The sequence below is a fragment of the Colobus angolensis genome, unplaced genomic scaffold (genome assembly GCF_000951035.1).
Source record: "Colobus angolensis palliatus isolate OR3802 unplaced genomic scaffold, Cang.pa_1.0 Scaffold522, whole genome shotgun sequence".
In the NCBI taxonomy this organism is placed as follows: Eukaryota; Metazoa; Chordata; class Mammalia; order Primates; family Cercopithecidae; genus Colobus; species Colobus angolensis.
The window spans coordinates 884713-904582 of NW_012118733.1; positions in this window are offsets into that span (position 1 = coordinate 884713).

Here is a 19870-nt window from a genome sequence, read left to right on the forward strand (position 1 = left end):
GACTTTATGTTAAGTCCTAATTTCTTACATCTCAAAACAACTCTGTGGGTGTGGACATTATTGTCATGCCCATTCTACAGATGAGGAAACCAAGTCTCAGAGGCATGAAGCAACCTGCTCGAGGATACACAGGTAGTCAGTCTGGTAAGAAGGGAGCCAGGATTGAATGCAGGCAGTCTGGCTCCAGAGCCCATCCTCTAAAGGAATATAGAGGGGAAAGTAGATTCAAAAAGCCTTCCTTGAAAGCTGGAACCAATGCAACTAGTGAGACAGACAAATGTCTGGCTAGGATAAAGGAAGAGAAGAGCCGTGACCCTTGCATGGCTCTCTTTTACACAGAAGCAGACTCTAATCCCTCCAAGTAGATCTTGTCACCTGAACTAAGGATGACTTGGAAGGTAGGCTGAGCTTTCAGAGTTGATTCTTGAACCAGCCTTCAACCTCCATAGACTTGGGGTTACCATCTCCTGCAGCGCCTGACCCTCCCTTGTTGCTGCACCACTACCCTCTGCAGCCTTCTGGCATTGTTTCCTGGATGGCGACTGACTTGCTCCTTCTTGGTCCCATGCGTCCACACCTAGGCACAGCCTGAGTGTTGTGGACGCCTAGGTACATACTGCCCTTGAGGGGCCCCGCCTGGCTTCTTTCCTGGTCACATTCCAGAGCGGCTGACTCGACTCCTCCTTTTCCACATGCTTGTTCCTCTCCTGTCCTACATGGTGGTGGTGATGTTACTATTGAGGTCTGACCTGTTTGAACCCAACAGATTAATTCATCTCTAGGCATCTCCTGAGTTCCAAAAGGTTCTTCTGCAGAGAATAAACCAGAAACACTACCTTAGTGCTTGCCTTTAAGCAACTGCACATTAGAGAAATGAGACTGTGTATGCAAAACAGTTATTGGATAAATGAATTTCTTTCTTTCTTTTTTTTTTTTTTTTGAGATGGAGTCTTGCTCTGTCACCCAGGCTGGAGTGCGCTGTTGAGATCTCAGCTCACTGCAACCTCCACCTCCCAGGTTCAAGTGATTCTCCTGCCTCAGCCTCCTGAGTAGCTGGGATTACAGGCCCACGCCACCACGCCTGGCTAACTTCTGTGTATTTTTAGTAGAGATGGGGCTTCACTATGTTGGCCAGGCTTGTCTTGAACTCCTGACCTCAGGTGAGCCTCCTGCCTCAGCCTTCCAAAATGCTGGGATTACACACATAAGCCACCGCACCTAACTGGGTAAGTGAATTTCTAAGTTGTACAGCAAGGCTGTGAAGTGCTGGAGGTCAGAGAGTGGACCAACCAGAGTGGTCTGGAGTAAATCACAAAATGTCACAGCTGAGGGAGACCTTGACTATTATCCTAGTTTCAAAAGGGGAAAACAGAAGTGCAGAGTATTCAAGACACTCGCTAGGGATAAAACAGCAGAGCAGGTGTGGGATGTCAAGTTCTCCTGAGCCTGAGCCAAATACTCTTTTTACTCAACTGCGATGCCTTCTTACAGGAGCAGGGCGGGGATCTTGAGATCTTCTGGTTAGAAGGAGTTGCACAAGCAAGAGGACATTGCCAGAGAGAGGACACCATAAGAGTCACGAGGACAAAGACGAGAAGACAGAAGGAAACTCCACCCAGGAGACAGACCTGAGCCAAGCAATCTATTCTTGATCAAACCCAATGGCTTAAAAGCTGTGATGGTGGCTTCTGCGTGACTGCTAAAGTACTACAGTTAACTAGCAAGTACCTTATCTTCTCACAGTGTCCGTGTACTCATCTTGAAAACGTTGACAGCAAAGTAGCCCACCTCACAGGACGATAGAGGGGTGCTCATGGGCAGTAAAACTACTGAGGTGTGAAGACCTGCACATCGGAGCCATTGGAATGAGTAATTTCACAAGGAAAGAAGTGGAAGTCCTGATACCGGTACCTTTTCTTTTTTTGAGATGAAGTCTTCATTCTGTCCCCCAGGCTGGAGTACAGTGGCGCCACCTTGGCTCACTGCAACCTCTGCCTCCCAGGTTCAAGCGATTCTCCTGCCTCAGCCTCCTGAGTAGCTGGGATTATAGGTGTGTGCCACCATGCCCGGCTAATTTTTTGTATTTTTTAGTAGAGATGGGGTTTCACCATGTTGATCAGGCTGGTCTCGAACTCCTGTCCTCGTGATCCGCCGGTCTTGGCCTCCCAAAGTCCTGGGATTACAGGTGTGAACCACCATGCCTGGCCTGATACTGGTATCATTTAATCCTGCGTGGAGGGCAGATTTTGGCAGGATTAACAGAAAATTTCCCAAGAGTTCCTGTTCCCCTTGAGGTACAGATCTCTTCCAGGGGACGTGAGCAGCATCTGGGAGTCTTTGGGGCTGATTGTTTCCTTTGTGTGTTTCCTGAGTGTAATTATGGTCCCACAGCTGCTCTGGGAAGATGAAACATGTTAGCCTTGTTCCCCAAATATTGTTCAGCATTTCTTAATGATAGAATTTGATAGTGTAATATCATGCATACTTGTAGCCCTTCCGAGGAGCCAGGGATGATGCCAAAAAACACTGGAATGGGAGTTAGGAGTTCTTGGCTCTACCATGGACCAGCTGGGTGACCTGAGGCAAATGACTTAATCTCTCTGGACCTCAAAGAGCACAGACTAGATTATTGCTAAGGTTCATTTTGATTCTAATGTTTTATGAGCCTAAGAAGACAATGCTGTAAGAGAAAAAAAGGTGCATATTCCATGGTCAGATGAGCTGGGGTTTAGAATTCCAGCTCTCAGCCTCATTTGTTGTGAGCCCTTGGAAAAGTTACTTAACCACCCTTGGTTTTTTAATATATAAAATATATTGAAGGAAATGAAAGTGCTTCTAATAAAATAAAGTTCTTAGAATAATGCCAGATACATATATGCACTTAAGAAATGTGAGTTTCTCTCTTTACTTTTTCCTTTGCCTATCTCTAGCAACCTAAGGAAGCTAGCCAATCTTCATGTCAAATGTCTTCATCTCCCCCTCCCTCCTTTCTTCCCTTCTTTTCTTCCTTTCCTCAGCATACATTTTCTAAGCATCTCCAGGATCCCAGGCCTGGGATTAGGCACTGGGGACACACAGATGACAGTGATCTGGTCTGGGATGCTAAACTAGGTACAGTCCAGTGTGGGAGATCATGGTAGACTACATCATGAAGAGAAGGCACACTTTTGATGCCGAGTAGGGAAACAGATTCATCCTTTGAGGGAGCCTCTGGGAATGCTTTGTGAAGGAGTTGGCATTTTAGCTGATTCCTGATGGAAACTTGCAGAAGCACAGAAGATGGAGTGTGTGTGTGTGTGCGCGCACGCGCGCGTGAGCGTGTGTGCTTCTGTGTGCAAGCATTTGTGATGTAGCATCGGGCAAGAGACTGGGAAAATGAGCCCATAGATGCTTCGCTGAGGCCAGAGGCTTTGCAGGAAGAGCCTAGCAGGGGAAGCTGGGATTATGACATTATCTTCTTAAGGCCTAATTAAATTGTGCACATTTCCTAGGGTGGGCAGTGGTGCTGCAGCTGCATAGCTTACCTTTTCAGCCGGAGGGGGCGGGGGGCGGGATCCACAAGTTTCTGGAATCCTGAAGCAGAGCATGATGTCAGTGGAGCCATATCTGCTTTGAAAAATGCCTGTCATTCTCAGAAGGACAATGTAGGGGCCTGCAGAACTAGCCTCTTGACTTCCCAGTTTTGCCTCTCCCTGACTCTGGCTACCTGGCAAAAACTTGAGCTCTTGGATAGATAAATTGATAGGTGCTTGTCTTGTCCAGAGGCTGACAGGCATCAGAACACACTTGCAACCCTACCCAAATGACAGAACCTGAGGTGCAGGCAGAGCCAGCCCTGTCCCTTTTGTATGACATTAGGATGCAGTAATCTAAGGAACTAGGAGGATCTCCCCGGTCCAAGTCCAGGAGTGTTTGCTTTTGCCTTGGGCTTTGGTCCCACTTTGGGAAATCTGACTCCATTTCAGGCTTGGGTGCTGGGAGCACGTCTTTTTTTTTTTTCCCCCCAGTTTGACACTTTTTGCAATACTTTGCATTGGGGCAGTCCCTGTTTTCTGGGGGAAGCATTAAGTGGAAGGGTTATAGGATTTGGGTTTTTTCCTTACTAAAAATGCTTTGTAACCTACTTGGATACAAGAGTTGATTAAGTGAAGGTAAAGTCATTGCCTTGAAAGAAATCTCTGCTCTGCTCATTTGCCTCTAAGCAGTTGCATTTTAAACCAGGAACAATTTTGTGTGGTATATGGAAAGCATTTCTCCTTTTCCTCCTCTTCTTCCTCCTCCTCTTTTCTTCTCCTGCTCCCACTTCATTGTGATCAGAGACATTCCTCTAGGATGGAATGTATTTGCTTTATCTGAGCTTAGAGGTGGTGGTGCTCATGTTCCCACGTTTCAGAGCAGAAGGCCACAGGGAGGCGAGGGGAGGACCTGCAAAGCGTCACCTGGAGCTGGAAACCACATAGACCTGACGGTCTCCATCTTGGTGGTTGGGATTTCCACTCTGAGATAAACAACCAGTCTCTCCCAGGGCAGCAGTTCTTATTTTCCTCTGAAAATTCATGTCTGAAATTGATAGTTTCTCAGAGCTTTACTGACAGGTACAATTGTCGCCAGAAACAGAATAAAGAGACAATGCAAAATAGCTCCTCTAAGCTGCCTTTAATTGGCTCTTAAAGTCATTTTCTTGAGATGGATTAATCACACCCAGTCACAGCGTGCTAGCGCAGCTCATAAAACTTGTTTTTCCCGATCATTTTCCAGGGTGAGGACATATTTGGTGCCACTCTTGGTCCTTTGTAAAGTCCTGCTATTAGATTTTATAGGAGCTGGCCGATGAGACACACCCATCCAGGTTTTGGCACTGCAAGTCTGGTGGACAGGTGTGGCCTAATCCTAGAGGCAGGGTTCTTCCCGTCTTAAAGTGAACATTAAATTCTTTCTGCTTGTGGAAAATGACGGGGTCCTGAAACCACTTTCCTTCTGGTTCTGGCAGGCGGTATGAGTATTCTGAAAACTCTTTCTTTGAGCTCTGCAGAGCTTACCGTTAATATTCTATTTCCTATTCAAAGAAGCTTCTATGTGAGTATTGATCTTTGCACCAGTTGCCATTTCAGTGTTGAGGGAGCGTCCCAAGTGCAACTGGGCTCCCCTCCCCCAAAGTGAACTAGGGAATCAAAAGAAATCTGTTAGACGTGGCAGTTCTTTTAATTTTTGTTTTAAAGCTCTGTTACTTGGAGGAGAAAACCATGGAGGCTCAGCTTCCGTGGAGAATTGAAGGCTGAAATCAAATAAAACTTGCACAAGTTAATCTTAAACACTTAATGGTGTGCAAATTTGAGCTCCTATTCATGTAAATCACTGTAATGAGAATCAGTTTCAACCAGCCAGATCAGATTTTGCAGTTTTTCTCTTTTGCTTCCTTATTTTTGAGTGTGAATGATGTGCAGGCATGCGGATGATTTCCCTGGGATTCCTGTGCGGATGGGGAGATTGCTGGAGGGTGGGGGGCAGGAGGGAAAGGAGTGGTACAGAAGGGAGAGCAGCTGGGCTGCAAGCTTTGTTCATGATGATGGCTTTCTCTGAAAGGCTTCAGTCTAATCCTCCTCTGGCCGTGCATGATAGCTGAAGCCCGTAATCCCAGCACTTCAGGAGGCTAAACCCAGTGGATCGTTTGAGTCCAGGAGTTTGAGACCAGCTTGGGCAACACAGTGAGACTCTGTCTGTACAAAAAATAAATTAAAAATAATTAACTAGGTTTGGTGGTGTGTGTGGTTCCAGCTACTTGGGAGGCTGAGGTGGGAGGATCACTTGAGTCCAGGAGATTAAGGCTGCAGTGAGCTGTAATTGAGCCACTGCATTACAGCCTGGGCTATAGAAAGAGATCCTATATCAGAAAAAAATAAAATTCTGCAGCAGTAGCATAGTAGCAAGGGACATGGGGCAGGGGCAGGCTTGGGGCTGTATACCAGGCTTTTCTTCTTGCTGGCAGGCCTCTGGAGGTGCCCACATCCCCTTACCACATGTGCTTTCCCAGCATGACTGCTTACTTCATCAAGCTAGCAAGGAGAGTCTCTAGAGTGAGTATGTATCAAGATGGCATCCCGTGTAATGCAGTGGAATCACAGGAGTGACATACACACCCATGCCATATGCTACGGGTTGGAAGAAGTAAGTCCTAGGTCCTGCTAACCCTCAAGGAGTGGGAATTACACAAAGGCATGAACACCAGGAGGTGGAGATCCCGGTGGCAGGAGGCTGTCCATCATACCATTCCTTATGAATTATATTCCCAAGTATCATTAAAGGTTAAATCATGTCGAATTTCAAGTCACCCTGGAGATACATCCTAAGCTATACCAAGCTTAGGGAGAGTTGGTCCTCCTTACCTTTGAAATATCTCTGCCTGCTTTCAGGTATTTAATAATCTTCTATTATAAAATAAACTGATATTTTTTGTTAAATTGATAGAAGATAGAAGACTTAAATTTCAAATGCTTCTTTGAAGTTATTCTTGACTGAATTTAGTAATGGCTAACATCTGATCATCATGTATTTGTAAAACGAGATGTGGGAGAGAAAAGAAAAGGTCCCACTGGATGAAGTGTGAGATACAAACTAAGAAGGGGAAAAACACTGCCTTTTCCATGGATCTTGCTTTCTACTTACCCAACAGCTAGGCTGCGTGTAATGGTGTTTCCTCTCTGAACTGTGGCAAGGCAGATAGCTCAGTGGAAGCAGTTGGTCATAACATCACATAAGGGAAATCCAGAGTGTCTTATAGGTTCACCAAATACAAGAGTATCCCCAGAGAGATTGATTCGAAGTTGTTGATCATTTGTTTAACTGCTAAAGAGAGCCTCCAATTGTCATGAACTTACTAGACATCCGCCCAAAAAGAGGAGAGATGGGGAGGGGATTTAGGGAAGTCCCTTGAATCTCAAAATCCTTCCTTCTCTGGACGATGCTCTAGATTTCATTAATTGTGTCCTAGTAAATTGTAAGTTCTCCTGGTGAAGCACTGCATCCTGCTTTATTAGTTATTCACAGCCTAGTGTGAATGAGGGGAGACAGAGATGGATTTGCCATATCCTACCCTGCATGCGGAGTTGTGGAAGGCTCACATCTTCATGGAGAGAGAAAACATTTTAACATGAAAATGTCCTTTACATATGTCCCTTCCCTGCTTACATACTTTCGCTGGGCTCCCACTCCACATCATAGAAAATAAAACTATTTTATTTGGGCAGAGTTCCCTTTACAGCTTCATCATGAGTGCTCTAATACTTGTATACCACACCAACCCTTTGTTATAACAAACAACCCAAACTCTTTTATGCAGGTATACCTGTCACACACTCCTACTTCTCTACCTTGATTGCCTCTCTGTTCTCTTCAGCCTGGAGTTCTCAGAGTCTAGGTCCCACACTCTTTGGGAAGATTTCCCCAACTTCCTTAGGGAAGAGAAGTTGCTTTCTCTTTAGGGCTACCACATTGCAGTTGGTAGCATCAAATCACACTGGAAAAGGTTACATGAAAGTCAATCTCTTTCACTACTCTAAGGGCTTTTTGAGGGCAAGGGAACTATACTTTCTTATTATAGTGCCTTTGATGCCATCCTAGGGCCTGATGATACTAACTACTAACATTTATTGAGCACTTATTATATGATAAACACTGGGCTATACATTTTAAGTGTATTGCTCAATCTTTACAAGTCTTCATGTTACTATTCCTGCTTTAGTGATGAGAAACTGAGGCACAGAGAATTTATGTAACTTTTTAAAAGTCATACAACTAGAATTAGTAGAGCCTGGATATGAAGCTGGGTTTCCTGATGTAGAGATTTTGTCTTAGCTCCTATGCTATGGTCTTGTGCATACTCCTTACTATAGAACTATGATTAATACATTTTTGTGGAGCGACTGACTAAATGAAGGTGTCAGATGTTAGAGCATGGTCTTGCCCTCATAGCCCCTCCCCAGTGAAGCCCTGACCCTGTTCAGCTTGGCATTGGGTTCCTGTAGTTCTGGCTTGCAGTCCCTTCAGCCTTCATTGAAGCAGAAAGAAGCATCTGGACTGGCAGCCCTGATGGCTGATATCTCTATTCCTCCTCCTCCCTACTCTGGGCAGCCTGACCTGAGGAGCCCTTGGTTCCAGCTTGTTTATGACCTGATTCTTCAGCTTTAGGGCCCAGAACCCATGAGCCTCTGGGCTGGCCCAGCTGCAAGGGTCTGATGGACGTTCTACAACTGTCAGCACTGCAGGTCTGGCCATGGATGAAAACAGCCTGGGTGGGAGGGTGGCGATTGCCTTGGCTCTCCCTGGAGAACTTTGTCGGGTGTCCATGGCAACAAAGCCCTCAGTGGATGCTGAGTAGAGTTAGCCCTCTGCCTCATAGGGCCAAGGATAGGATGACCTCTGAGCTGCCACTTGCTGACAAGGCTGGCAATATTGGCATGTATACTAGGCCAGAGATGGGGCTTTTCTCTTTCATTGGAGGCAACTGAAACCCAACATATGTGCCTGGTGCTATGCTGGGAGTTATGGACCTAGAGGGCTCCACTGGCCCTTGGAAGACTTAGAGCCTAATGTCAGAGATATCCACGTGAATTAACAATTGTAATATATTATAATGAGTACTTTGCTATACATGTATGTGCTTTGGGCACATAAAAAAATGAGTATTTAATTCTGATGGTAGACAAAGTGGTGTATGATAAACTGCCAAAAGAGAAAGACATGGTTTAGCATGAGATAAGTAAGTACAATTCCTGCATGGTCACTGAAACATAATTGTGTAAACATAGTACTTGGCAAGCAGTAGGTGTCCAATGGTCTCAGATATCATTGTCAGCAGCAACAGTAGTGGCATCCCTAGATCTAGAAGAGTGAATAAGTGATCTTCAGGCACAAAAATCAGGAAAGGGATCAGCATTCCCTCCTTAAAAGGAGAAAATATTATTCTCATGGAGTAAGTTTGGAAAAAGTATTGAAAAAAAAAGTAAGTTGGGAAGTTGGAAAGCTGGGAAAACACTGAACTCAGGGTTGGAAATTTAATTATAGTTTCAGTTCTGCTACAGTGAGTTATACTAACTGAGCATTTGGTAAATTTCCTTCTCCCTATGGATTGATTCTTTTTTATAATTATAAATGTAGAAAGATGGACTGCATGGTACCCAAGTGCTCTTCTAATAACAGAATCTTTAATCTCTACAATGTCTCACTCACAATGTCTTGCAATCAATAAAAAGAATTCAGACATGTATAGAAACAGAAAAGTATATTCCATAGTCAAAAGAAAAAGCAGTCAATAGAAACTAAGATAGTGGAATCAATAGACTCTAATATAAAGCATCTATTTAAAACATGGTCAAGAATTTAAAGAAAAGTATAATCATCACGAATAAACAGATGTGTAATATCAGCAGTGAAGTGGAAAGTATAAAAAAAGAAGCCAATGGGTATTGTATAATTGAAAATTAAAATATTTGAAATTAAAAAATTACTAGGTGGGTTTAATATCACATGGGAGATGACAGGTAAGTATACTTGTAAAATTAATAGAAATTGTCCAATCTGAAGAACAGAGGAAAAAAAGGCTTAAAAAATAAATAGAGCCTTAGGAACCAGGGGTACCATATCAAGTTATCTAAGATACATTTAATCGTAGTTCAAGAAGGAGAGGAAAAAAAATGGAGAAAAAGTTTTGAAAAAATAAAGGGTAAAAATGTTCAACATTTGGTGAAAAACACAAATTTACAGGCCAAGGAACTCACTAAGCACAAGCAGGATAAAAAACTAAATAATAAAATAAATAAAACCACAGACACTACAAAGTCAAAGGGAAAGAAAAATTGTTGAAAGCAGCAAGAGCAAAAGGATGCATCACGTACTGAGAACATTAATACACATCATGACTAACTTCTCTTTAAAAATAGTGTAAACTGGCAGTGGCTCACATCTGTAATACCAGTACTTTAGGAGGCTGAGGCTGGCAGATCACCTGAGGTAAGGAGTTCAAGAGCAGCCTGGCCAACATGGCGAAACCCTGTCTCTATTAAACATACAAAAATTAGCTGGTGTGGTGGTGGGTACCTGTAATCCCAGCTACTCAGGAGGCTGAGGCAGGAGAACTATTTGAAGCCAGGAGGCAGAGGTTGCGGTGAGCCGAGATCGCACCACTGCACTCCAGCCTGGGCAACAGAGTGAGACTCCATGTCAAAAATAAATAAATGAAAATAGTGGAAACAAGAAGGCACAGAATGACATCTTTAAGTGCTTGAAGAAGAAAAAAAGACTGTCAATTCAGAATCTCAGAATTTTCTATTTCCTTCAAAAATGATGGCAAAATGAACACATTTGTCAGTAAGTAAAAATTGAGAGGATTTATTGCCAGTAGATCACAAATTCAAGAAATGCTAAAGAAAAGTTTTCAAGCAGAAGAAAAATGATTCTTGATAGAAACTCAGATCAACAGGAAGGAATGACAAGTACTGGGAATGGAATCATGTACATGTAACAAGATATAAAAGATTATATAATTTTTTTCTAAATTAATATAGTGTGAGGTTTATAACAAACATAGATATAATAAATACAACAACAATATCAAAAATACAGACGGGGAAGGCAAATAATGCTATTCTGTTGCATGGTTATTATAGTTTTACATAAAATGGTATTATATAAACTTCAACTAGACTGCAATAAGTCAAAGATGCATAATGTAATCCTTTGAGCAAACATTAAAATATAATGCATAGAGGGACTTGAAAAGCCAATAGTAGAATTAAAATTGAATATTAAAAAATATTTGATGAACCCAAAAGAAGGCAAGAAGGAGGAGGAGAAAAACTAAAAGCAAATGAGATAAACAGGAAAACAACAGCAAAATGACAGACTCAAAACCAATCATATCAGTAATTACATTAAACATAATTAAATTGAACACTCTAGTTAAATGGCAGAGATGGTCAGCCTGGATTAAAAAGTAAGACTCCACTATATTCCTTGTACAAGAAATGACTAAGTGTAAGACACAGATAAATGTAAAGTAAAGGATGCAAAAAGATGTAGCATGTAAACCATAAGCATAATAAAGTTGGAGTGACTATATTAACATCAGACAAAATACACTGTAAGACAAAAGTATTACCAAAGATAAAGAGGGACATTTCATTATGATAAAAGTTTTAATTCATTAGCAGGACATAGAAATTGTAAACGTGTATTTGCCTAATAACAGAGCTTAAAATACATGAAGCCTAAACCGACAGAACTAAAGGGAGAGAGAGACAAATCCCATAATCATAAGACAGAAGATCTCAACAAGGCTGTCAACCACTATCTTAGTTCATTCAGGTTGCTATAACAAAAAATGCCCCATGGACTGTAGAGCTTAAATAACAAATACTTATTACTCATAGTTCTGAAGGCTGGTAGGTCCAAGATCAAGGTTTTGGGAGAGTCATTCTCTTGTGGTGGCCCTCTTCCTGCTTCATAGACAGCTATCTTCTTACTGTGTCTGTATGAAAAAGGATTGAGGGAGATAACTGGGCTCTCTTCTATAAGAGCCCTGATTCCATTCACGGAAGCTTTGCCTTCATGGCCTAATCACCTCCCAAAGGCCCCACCTCCTAATGCCATCATGTTAGGGATTAAGATTTCAATGCAAATTTTGGAGGGACACAAACATCTAATCCATTGCAACTGCTTTGATATGATTGACAATTATAGTGTGTTACATCCAGCAGCTGCAGAACATACATTCTTTCTTATATACACATTTAATTTTCTTTAACTACATGCTGGGTCAAAAATGAAGTCTTGGTAAATTTCAAATGACAGAAGTCTTCCAATATTTGGAATATGTTCTTTGTCCATAATGGAATCAAACTGAAAATTAGTGAAGGGAACTCTGGTGCCATGGTTTGGAAGTTTGATCCTTCCAAATCTCATGTTGAAATTTAATCCCCAGTGTGGTAGTGTTTGGAGATGGGGCGTAGTGGGAGGTGTTGGGGTCATGGGGGTGGATCCCTCATAAATGGATCAATGCCCTCCCTGAAGTAGGAGAGTGAGTGAGTTCTCACTCCACTAGTTCCTGTGAGAGCTGGTTGTTAAAAAGAGCCTGGCACCTCCCCTATCTCTCTCTTCTTCTTTTACCACATGGTCTCTACATACATTGGCTCCTCTTTGCCTTTCACCATGAGTGGAAGCAGCCTGAAGCCCTCACCAGAAGCAAATGCTGATGCCATGCTTCTTGTACCAGCCTTTAGAACTATGAGCCAAATAAACCTCTTTTCTTTATAAATTTCCCAGCTTCAGGCATTCCTTTAAAGCAACACAGAATGGACCAAGACATCTGGCAAAGTCCCAATATCTGCATATTTACAAAACACATGTTTAAATACCCAGTGTGTCAAACATAAGAAGATATTTTCAGCTAAATGATAATGAACACACATGAAAAGTTGTGGGACTCAGCAAAGGCAGTACATAGAGGGAAATTTATAGCTTTATACGCTTACATTAGAAGAGAAGAAAAATTCAAGATTGGTAATCTAAATTTGTGCCCTAAGAAGTTAGAAAGATAGAAACAACTTAAATACAGAATAAGTAGAAAGGACATAACAAAGAACAGATATTAATGAAGTAAAGAAATAGATAAACAATAGAGACTAATCCAGAGCCAATTACCCTTCTCGTATTCTCTGATAGAAATAATTCAATTAAACAAATGAAACCATTTCTATAAACATTATAGAATTTATCAGGAAAGACGGGATGGGGAGAAATGAAAATAAACAAAACTTGCAAAACTCAGCATTTACTAGCTCAGCTTATTCTCTCTGACTTGCTTCCTTGTAGCTGTTTGCTGCCAGAATCATAGAAATCCTGATATAAGATTATAGTTCCCCTTAAGTTCTCTGTAGATAACAACTTAATTATTGTGAAACATTAAGTTTTCCCTTTGAGACATTCTTTCTGGTCATGCGTATCAGTGAAACTACTGATGCCAGCTGGTCTGAAAGACGCCACAAGGAACTGACTCATCAAAGAAGGCAATTTCCACATCCTGATGATTTCTTCGCCTTTACCCAAACCAATCAATGCCCCTAATTTTCCAGTCCCTCACCCTCCATGATCCTCTTAGAAACCTCAGCCCAGAACTCCTCAGGAAGACAGATTTGAGGTCCTCCTCACATCTCCTCACCCATCTGCCCTGTGATCATTCAACTCTTTCTCTGCTGCACACCTGGCTCTCTCAGTGTGTTGGTCTGTTACTTCATAGCAGGCATAGGAACCTGTTGGTCCTGGAATGCTAATATGTATTTCTTCCTGGGACCAGTGATCTCTTTTGTGGTAATAATACCTTTGTGGGCTTCTGGAATAACTTAAGTCTGTGTGAAAAGTTTGAAAGATTTTTAAAAAATGCTTTATTATATTTTTCTATCAGAAAATGCAATTTACATATAAACAAGCAATATGGTCCTTGATCCCGTCTAAAAAGTTTGCATTTGAAAGCAAGCCTTCCATAGTTCACAAGAAACTCCTTGTGAGACCACAGCATCACACAATCTTCTCCTTGTGTAAACTCATCCTAATAATAACCCTCATCCCTCCACACTAGAGGTCAAAGGGGTAGGAAGTTTGGGTGGTGGTGGTGTGTGGTTGGGTGGGGGCAGGTGGGCACTACTGAGAGAAGGAGGATAAATCAGCTGCCACCGAAACCTCCCCTCACTGTTCTAGGCATTCCCCTTTGTGTGATTTGCATTCTACTACTTTCCATAGGTCCTGAAGGATGTGGGCTTTGCTTCACATCAACCAGGAGGAGGAGAAAAACCCTCCAAGACAGTGAAGGAGAATAGGTTATCATCTGGACACCTGTTTAATAGATCAGGATTTATAGATAAGAAAAGGTAGTGTTATGAGCTTTCTGATTCTTGGACAAGGATGACTAAGACTGATAATTAAGCTGGGGGAGTGGTGGTCAAGAATGCTCTTCCAATGCCAAGGGAAGCCTTCCTATTATTATTGGGCCCCAAATTTATGCCAGAAATTGTAACATTCAGCAAGAATGGTTGTTCACCTATTTTGTACACTCGGCCCCAGAATGGAATAACCAGATACAAAGTCATCCAGTTATAAAAATATTTGAACTGCTCTTTGAGTCTATCTGCTAGTAAAAAATGAGTACATTCACTTTCATTTGAGAACAACATACAATTTAAAAAACATAGCTAATGTAACACTATAAAGAGAATAGAGTAGATTCAATTCCTCCTTGTCTTAGTCCATTTGGTCTGCTAAAAGAACATATGTTAAGCTGAATGGCTCATAATCAAAATAAATTTATTTTCACAGTTCCAGAGGCTGGGAAGCCTACAATTCAGTGTCTGGTTAAGGGCCTGTTTCCTGGTTCACAGATGGCTCTTTATAGATGTATCCTCAGGTGGTGAGAGGAGCAAGGCTCATAAGGGCACTAATACTAATATATGGCTCTTTATATATAAGGGCCCTTTTATAAGGACATTAATGCCATTCATGAGGGCTCCATACTCATGCCCTGACTACCTCCCAAAGGTCACACCCCCTAATAACATCATATTAGGGATTATGATTTCAGTATGTGAATTTGTGGTGATACAAACAGGAAGATCATAGGGCACCCCATGAGAAGGTAGTTCCTCCTAACCAGTGCCGTTGGGAGAGCAGTCTCGATTCTGCTATTGCCTGGAGATGCTTTTTCTGCCCCTGTCTGTTGTGTCCTATGTTGCCCTTGTTACAAGATCTCACTGTGGTGGAGATGACTAAGCTGTTTCAGATCTCTCACTTTAAGTCTCAAGTTAGTTCTTTTTCAAAGGGCAAAATCCCTGGTGTTGGTCAGCCCATCCTTGCTGCAGGTTTAGCTTCCCTTCAGCTTGCTGCACAGGCCCCTGGCCATGGTAGGTCAGTATGTTGCTCTCTGTCTTTCTAGCCTGAAAGAGACTGAGCTCTCAACTGCATTGTCTTTGCTTTGTCTGGTATCTCAGCAGGCCCTCTGTGGCAACTTCAGTTGCACAGGCCTTGTGGTCAATTCATCTGAGAGATGCTTGGGAATAATCATCAGAACTCCAAACCTACTCCTTGCTGGGCAGAAATATGGATGTCAAGTCAAGTCACTTCCCTCACCCAGTACCCTCTTATTTAGGAGGAGTCTGGGGTATCACTGCTCAATAATTTACCACCCTGTCATCAACTTCCATTAGTCACTTCTACATGCATTTGCTCATTTAATCCTCTCACCAGTTATTTTAGTAGGTATCAAATCTGTAATGTAATAATAATCACAATAATATCAATATCAACTGCATTTATTGAGTGCTTTTCAGATGACAAGCACTGTGCTGAAAACATTGTAAGAGCTGCTCAAATTAATCCTCTTAGCAACCCTATGAGGTAAGCCTTATCCCCCCGTTTAACAGATGAGAAAACAGAGTCACAGGGAGCTTAGGTAACTTGGTTCCAAGTCACATAGCTAATAGACATGGGAGCAAAAGCTTGAAACCAGGTGTTCTGTGTCTAGAGTGGAGAGGGGCTGGTTCCAGGTGCAGTAGTAGAGGAACTCCCTGCTTTCATGCTGCCACTTCTGCCTGTGGTACCTGCACTCTTGAGCACTAAGTCACTGCATCCTTCAAGGCACGGCTAAGACTCCTGGAAGTTGTGCTCCCATCCTTATGGCAGGGCATGCTCTCCTGCTGCCTACCCTCTCTCTTCAACTCTCAGGAAAGAAATCCTGTTTGCCATTTATGAATTTAAATCTATGGGCCGGGTACAGCGGCTGACACCTGTAATCCCAGCACTTTGGGAGGCCAAACTGGGCAGATCACCTGAGGTCAGGAGTTTGAGACCAGCCTGGTCAACATGGTGAAACCCCAGCTCTACTAAAAATACAAAACTTAGCCAGGCATGGTGGTGCACTCCTGTAATTCTAGCTACTCAGGAGGCTGAGGCAGGAGAATCACTTGAACCCAGGAGACGGAGGTTGCGGTGACCTGAGATCACACCACTGCACTCTAGCCTGGGCGACAGAATGAGACTGTCTCAAAAAAAAAAAAAAAAAAAAAAAAACCTTTGGAGAATTTATCTTCCAGGGACCCTTTCCTCTCATTGGAAAAATCTCAGTTCAGCCTCACTGCTATTTTGGTTACAGATGCAACATTTATCCCCCTTTTAAAGGTGATGACATTAGATTGAAAAGATGCTTTGGGGATATGGGGTTGTGCTGAAAACTCATATTGGTCTCACCTCTGGATAAACCCCCAAGCTTTTTTCACATTCAGTAGTGTTTATCCAAGTCTCCCAATCTTATTTTTGTCAGGTGGTAATGAAGACCTGGGGGAGGGAATTTCCACTCTTGGCTGTATTATATTTCATCCTGTAGGATCTGGTCCATTACTCAAGGCTGTTGAAATCTTTTTGGATTCCAACTCGGTCATCTGACATATTTTTATCTTTCTTAACTGGGTGTCATCTGAAAATCTGATGAGCATGTAGCCTTTATTTTCACCCAAGTCATTGATAAAAATGTTGAATAGGAAAGAGCAAGGGGACTGAATACTCTAAATGCTGTTAGAAAACCCTCTATGTCAGGGTCAATTTATTAATTACTACTCTTTGAGTCTGGCATTCTGCTTACTATTGAATCCTTCTAATTATAGAGGCCTGTACTTCTTTCTCTGTCTTATTCATAAGATACTAGAGTCTTGTGTCTGAGATGATGGGATAAGAGGGCAGGTGTGCGGCAAAGGATTAATCTTGCCAAGAGGAAGGTTTGTTCCTTGTCTAGCTCCTGGGAGCTAATCTCTAAATCCTTGGAATGTCCTGCCTCATGAGTGTCTTTGTTTACCTGGAGGCCCTGGGCAACAAAGTCTAAGCTTGACCTCTGGCAGGGATAGAGACTAAGGCCTTTCATGTCTACATGACCAACTCCCAATAAAACCCTGGACACCAAGGCTTAAGTGAGCTTCCATGGTTGGCAATACCCTGTGTGTGATGCACACATCGTTGCTCAGAGTGCTGGCTGCATAACTCTACAGGGGAAGGAAAACTGGAAGCTCATGTATGGTCTCTCCTGTACTCTGCTCTATGTGCCTCTGTCCTTTTGCTTGTATGGATGTGTATCATTTCACTGTAATAATCTATAACCGTGAGTACAATGGCTTTTCTGAGTTCTGGGAGTCCTAGCAAATCACTAAACTGGAAGGTGGTCTGGGGGAATGCCTGAATTGCAACAGGAATCTCTGGATTACATTAAATGTATCTTTCTTTAAAGCCAGAGGTCTAAGATCTCGCTGAACTTCTGCTTGAACTTTCTCTCTAGCTTCCCGAAACCCCTTATTTTTTCTTCAGAAGATACTATGTAAAACGAGTAGGAAGTCCTCTCTCTGCTTCACAAAGAAGCCTCCTCCCCCATGGCCTGTCCTAGGCACTGACCAACCCCTCTTGCCTGTCCCCTGTGGTTTAATGAGTACTCACTCCAGTCTACCCCGGGTAGGATATTGTATTGCCCAGGCAGACTCCACACTTGCCTGCCTTTCAGGAAAGTCCCCGCTAAAATTCACATGTTAACTAGGGAAGAGCATAATTCCCTGCTGTCACCCATTTATACTTTAGTCTGTCACCCATTTATGACATTAGACTGAAAAGATGCTTTGGGGATATGGGGTTGTGCTGAAAACTCATACTGGTCTCACCTCTGCATAAACCCCCAAGTTTTTTTCACATTTAATAGTGTTTAGCCAAGCCTCCCAACCTTATTTTTGTCAGGTGGTAGTGAAGACCTGGGGGAGGGAATTTCCACTCTTGGCTCCATTATATTTCATCCCGTAGGATCTGGTCCATTACTCAAGGCTAAAGTAATCAGTCCACTAACAGAATGGGCTGTCATTAAGATAGAATTCGGGAGCAGGGAGTTCAGGTGGGGGCACCTCTGAGGCTTTCCCTAACTGTGAGAGTGAAGAGGGTTCTGCTAGGCAGGGACACAGGGTTGCTGGGGTCTCCACAGGGCTCTGTCGAGGCACAAGGGAGGAACGTGCTGAAGGTGTGGTGGAGGGCTGACAATAAGCTGGCCTGCATCCTAGTTTTGTTAGAAAAATTAGAGGGTGAAAACCAGCACTTTGTTCCTTATCTGGCATCCATGTGTATCCACATGGCCAAATGGGCAGTAACTTTCCAGAGGACAGAGGGGAGAGCAACCAAGCTGGGCATGGGAGGCAGATGTGTCACCAGAGAGAGAGGGAGCTCACTCCTTACCTTATCTCACAAGGGGTTTACTGGAAACCAGGTTCCTGGCACTGCGGGGGGAAAGCTGTCATTAAGTAGAAGAGAGCAATCCCTTTACATATGGGGTTTTAATCTCACCTCTGCCCTATGCAATTCCAGGAAGCTGAACCAAGACACTCTTCAAAATGGAGACAATTTTGCTTCAATTCTAACATCAGGGAGTATGACTGCAAAATCTTTAGTTCTTTCCTCTGAGGTCATTTTTATGACTTCTCACTACTTTTTATCTTTATGTTTTTTAGGTCTATGTTGGGAAAATGGTTTTGTTTTTTTCTTCCATCTCTTTTCTTTATCCTCCAGTTGACAACCCATGAAATCATCTCCCCTTAAGACAGTCAGTCACATGAGACAGTTCTGTCTTCCCTTCACCCTGGGCCTTAGGGGATCAGAGAGCACATGCCCTCAAAAACATCTCCCTCCTATAGAAATCCATGGGGAACCTTTATTTTTACCCTTTTGGCACCAGATATAGAGAAAGGGGGATGGGGGTAGGCGGGGTCAACCCCACCCTGCAAGCTTCATAAATGTGAGCGCTTATAGTCATTTCCCAAGATGGGAGGCCTTCATATTTAAAGCCAATAAGGAAATCTCTTGAGGGCAGGAACTACATGAATTTGCCCTTGAATTGAGGGTTTGGCCAGGCCTGACCTCTGACTCTGGGACTTCAGAACACTTAGGCCAAGCAGGACCTGGAAATGCAAACTTTCTTCAGTCACCCCAATGTGCTTGGTATCTGCCTGATGAATGCTTTTGATGCTCACGGACTCTCCCTAAACTCTGCATGGGGGTGTTGGCTGGGAGCTCACTCCCCCAGTGACTGAGGCTCTTCTGTAATACCTGGCTGTGCTCTCAGTCAGAATCTCCACTGAGCTCAGCTGTCCAATTTCACACAATAAAGCATGCTTTCAACACAGCAAAGTTGTGCTTTGAGCTTGCTGGGTACTAGTTTATCGGGTCAAACATTGTCAGAATTGTTGATCACGCAGACAATGTAATCAATATAGTTGAAACTGGAGATTTCCAAACTTTCATCCTTTGGTCATTTTGTTAACCAGCTCTAAATCCCCCAGGGATCAGGTTTAAACGCAGCTTTAGACACAGTAGTTCTGGGGAGAGGCCTCGCAAGCTTCCAGGTGACTCCCCAGCACCATACTTTGAGAAGCCAGCATTGAAGGGTATTGATATGGGGAGGAGGAGACGCTAGTCACTAAGACTCTACTCACACATCCCCAGCAGAAAACACAGAAAGGGATCATGGATTCTACACGGGTCTGAAGGAAACTCACCCCAGGTGTCGGCTGTCCCTGAGGCTGAGGACAGGGCTCTCAGCCCTCCATTACTTTGACTGAAGTGTTTGCAGCAGCAAGAGGCAGGATGGTGCAATGGGTAGTGCTTGTGCTCTGGTGCCAGCTTGCCTGTTTGAGGCCTGGCATGCAATCCTAAGCTCTGTGTTCTTGTGGCCTAATATTTCAGTGCCTCAGTTTTCTTGCTTGTAAAACGGGGGTAGTCATAATAGTACCCACCTCTATAAGGTTACTGTAAAAATTAA